Here is a 5,000-nt window from a genome sequence, read left to right on the forward strand (position 1 = left end):
GTGAAGGCATGTGAAATATAATATGAAAATATCAAAAGTTAACTAACCAATGATATTGAAGCATATAAATCGAATCATAACTATATGAAACTCGAATTTAAGCCATATTAAACTGGTAATATTGTGATTTTATGCCTGGTTTTCCATACGTTAGTTTAAATAGAAAGTTATGGAATATAACCTTGGCATATTGGCACTAAAATATATAATAAAGACATTTCAAATCAAACTGAAATGTATTGAAATGAATTTTTCCCATACATTTTTGACAATGTGAGGTGTGCATGGCAAAAAACACTCACGGTGAAGGCATGTGATATAATATGAAAATATCAAAAGTTAACTAACCAATGATATTGAAGCATATAAATCGAATCATAACTATATGAAACTCGAATTTGAGCCATATTAAACTGGTAATATTGTGATTTTATGCCTGGTTTTCCATACGTTAGTTTAAATAGAGAGTTATGGAATATAACCTTGGCATATTGGCACTAAAATATATAATAAAGACATTTCAAATCAAACTGAAATGTATTGAAATGAATTTTTCCCATACATTTTTGACAATGTGAGGTGTGCATGGCAAAAAACACTCACGGTGAAGGCATGTGATATAATATGAAAATATCAAAAGTTAACTAACCAATGATATTGAAGCATATAAATCGAATCATAACTATATGAAACTCGAATTTGAGCCATATTAAACTGGTAATATTGTGATTTTATGCCTGGTTTTCCATACGTTAGTTTAAATAGAGAGTTATGGAATATAACCTTGGCATATTGACACTAAAATATATAATAAAGACATTTCAAATCAAACTGAAATGTATTGAAATGAATTTTTCCCATACATTTTTGACAATGTGAGGTGTGCATGGCAAAAAACACTCACGGTGAAGGCATGTGATATAATATGAAAATATCAAAAGTTAACTAACCAATGATATTGAAACATATAAATCGAATCATAACTATATGAAACTCGAATTTAAGCCATATTAAACTGGTAATATTGTGATTTTATGCCTGGTTTTCCATACGTTAGTTTAAATAGAGAGTTATGGAATATAACCTTGGCATATTGGCACTAAAATATATAATAAAGACATTTCAAATCAAACTGAAATGTATTGAAATGAATTTTTCCCATACATTTTTGACAATGTGAGGTGTGCATGGCAAAAAACACTCACGGTGAAGGCATGTGAAATAATATGAAAATATGAAAAGTTAACTAACCAATGATATTGAAGCATATAAATCGAATCATAACTATATGAAACTCGAATTTAAGCCATATTAAACTGGTAATATTGTGATTTTATGCCTGGTTTTCCATACGTTAGTTTAAATAGAAAGTTATGGAATATAACCTTGGCATATTGGCACTAAAATATATAATAAAGACATTTCAAATCAAACTGAAATGTATTGAAATGAATTTTTCCCATACATTTTTGACAATGTGAGGTGTGCATGGCAAAAAACACTCACGGTGAAGGCATGTGATATAATATGAAAATATCAAAAGTTAACTAACCAATGATATTGAAGCATATAAATCGAATCATAACTATATGAAACTCGAATTTGAGCCATATTAAACTGGTAATATTGTGATTTTATGCCTGGTTTTCCATACGTTAGTTTAAATAGAAAAAAATTCTCGAATATATATACATATATGAAGAATCTATATTCTATACTAACATTTTATGGAATATAACCTTGGCATATTGCCATTAAAATATATAATAAAGACATTTCAAATCAAACTGAAATGTATTGAAATGAATTTTTCCCATACATTTTTGACAATGTGAGGTGTGCATGGCAAAAAACACTCACGGTGAAGGCATGTGAAATATAATATGAAAATATCAAAAGTTAACTAACCAATGATATTGAAGCATATAAATCGAATCATAACTATATGAAACTCGAATTTAAGCCATATTAAACTGGTAATATTGTGATTTTATGCCTGGTTTTCCATACGTTAGTTTAAATAGAAAGTTATGGAATATAACCTTGGCATATTGGCACTAAAATATATAATAAAGACATTTCAAATCAAACTGAAATGTATTGAAATGAATTTTTCCCATACATTTTTGACAATGTGAGGTGTGCATGGCAAAAAACACTCACGGTGAAGGCATGTGATATAATATGAAAATATCAAAAGTTAACTAACCAATGATATTGAAGCATATAAATCGAATCATAACTATATGAAACTCGAATTTGAGCCATATTAAACTGGTAATATTGTGATTTTATGCCTGGTTTTCCATACGTTAGTTTAAATAGAGAGTTATGGAATATAACCTTGGCATATTGGCACTAAAATATATAATAAAGACATTTCAAATCAAACTGAAATGTATTGAAATGAATTTTTCCCATACATTTTTGACAATGTGAGGTGTGCATGGCAAAAAACACTCACGGTGAAGGCATGTGAAATAATATGAAAATATGAAAAGTTAACTAACCAATGATATTGAAGCATATAAATCGAATCATAACTATATGAAACTCGAATTTAAGCCATATTAAACTGGTAATATTGTGATTTTATGCCTGGTTTTCCATACGTTAGTTTAAATAGAAAGTTATGGAATATAACCTTGGCATATTGGCACTAAAATATATAATAAAGACATTTCAAATCAAACTGAAATGTATTGAAATGAATTTTTCCCATACATTTTTGACAATGTGAGGTGTGCATGGCAAAAAACACTCACGGTGAAGGCATGTGAAATAATATGAAAATATCAAAAGTTAACTAACCAATGATATTGAAGCATATAAATCGAATCATAACTATATGAAACTCGAATTTAAGCCATATTAAACTGGTAATATTGTGATTTTATGCCTGGTTTTCCATACGTTAGTTTAAATAGAGAGTTATGGAATATAACCTTGGCATATTGGCACTAAAATATATAATAAAGACATTTCAAATCAAACTGAAATGTATTGAAATGAATTTTTCCCATACATTTTTGACAATGTGAGGTGTGCATGGCAAAAAACACTCACGGTGAAGGCATGTGAAATAATATGAAAATATCAAAAGTTAACTAACCAATGATATTGAAGCATATAAATCGAATCATAACTATATGAAACTCGAATTTGAGCCATATTAAACTGGTAATATTGTGATTTTATGCCTGGTTTTCCATACGTTAGTTTAAATAGAAAAAAATTCTCGAATATATATACATATATGAAGAATCTATATTCTATACTAACATTTTATGGAATATAACCTTGGCATATTGGCACTAAAATATATAATAAAGACATTTCAAATCAAACTGAAATGTATTGAAATGAATTTTTCCCATACATTTTTGACAATGTGAGGTGTGCATGGCAAAAAACACTCACGGTGAAGGCATGTGAAATAATATGAAAATATGAAAAGTTAACTAACCAATGATATTGAAGCATATAAATCGAATCATAACTATATGAAACTCGAATTTAAGCCATATTAAACTGGTAATATTGTGATTTTATGCCTGGTTTTCCATACGTTAGTTTAAATAGAAAGTTATGGAATATAACCTTGGCATATTGGCACTAAAATATATAATAAAGACATTTCAAATCAAACTGAAATGTATTGAAATGAATTTTTCCCATACATTTTTGACAATGTGAGGTGTGCATGGCAAAAAACACTCACGGTGAAGGCATGTGATATAATATGAAAATATCAAAAGTTAACTAACCAATGATATTGAAGCATATAAATCGAATCATAACTATATGAAACTCGAATTTGAGCCATATTAAACTGGTAATATTGTGATTTTATGCCTGGTTTTCCATACGTTAGTTTAAATAGAAAAAATTTTCGAATATATATACATATATGAAGAATCTATATTCTAATACTAACATGTTATGGAATATAACCTTGGCATATTGGCACTAAAATATATAATAAAGACATTTCAAATCAAACTGAAATGTATTGAAATGAATTTTTCCCATACATTTTTGACAATGTGAGGTGTGCATGGCAAAAAACACTCACGGTGAAGGCATGTGAAATAATATGAAAATATCAAAAGTTAACTAACCAATGATATTGAAGCATATAAATCGAATCATAACTATATGAAACTCGAATTTGAGCCATATTAAACTGGTAATATTGTGATTTTATGCCTGGTTTTCCATACGTTAGTTTAAATAGAAAAAATTTTCGAATATACATATATGAAGAATCTATATTCTAATACTAACATGTTATGGAATATAACCTTGGCATATTGGCACTAAAATATATAATAAAGACATTTCAAATCAAACTGAAATGTATTGAAATGAATTTTTCCCATACATTTTTGACAATGTGAGGTGTGCATGGCAAAAAACACTCACGGTGAAGGCATGTGATATAATATGAAAATATCAAAAGTTAACTAACCAATGATATTGAAACATATAAATCGAATCATAACTATATGAAACTCGAATTTGAGCCATATTAAACTGGTAATATTGTGATTTTATGCCTGGTTTTCCATACGTTAGTTTAAATAGAAAAAAATTCTCGAATATATATACATATATGAAGAATCTATATTCTATACTAACATTTTATGGAATATAACCTTGGCATATTGGCACTAAAATATATAATAAAGACATTTCAAATCAAACTGAAATGTATTGAAATGAATTTTTCCCATACATTTTTGACAATGTGAGGTGTGCATGGCAAAAAACACTCACGGTGAAGGCATGTGATATAATATGAAAATATCAAAAGTTAACTAACCAATGATATTGAAACATATAAATCGAATCATAACTATATGAAACTCGAATTTGAGCCATATTAAACTGGTAATATTATGATTTTATTCCTGGTTTTCCATACGTTAGTTTAAATAGAAAAAATTTTCGAATATATATACATATATGAAGAATCTATATTCTATACTAACATGTTA

The sequence above is a fragment of the Anastrepha obliqua genome, unplaced genomic scaffold, assembly GCF_027943255.1.
Source record: "Anastrepha obliqua isolate idAnaObli1 unplaced genomic scaffold, idAnaObli1_1.0 ptg000182l, whole genome shotgun sequence".
NCBI lineage: Eukaryota > Metazoa > Arthropoda > Insecta > Diptera > Tephritidae > Anastrepha > Anastrepha obliqua.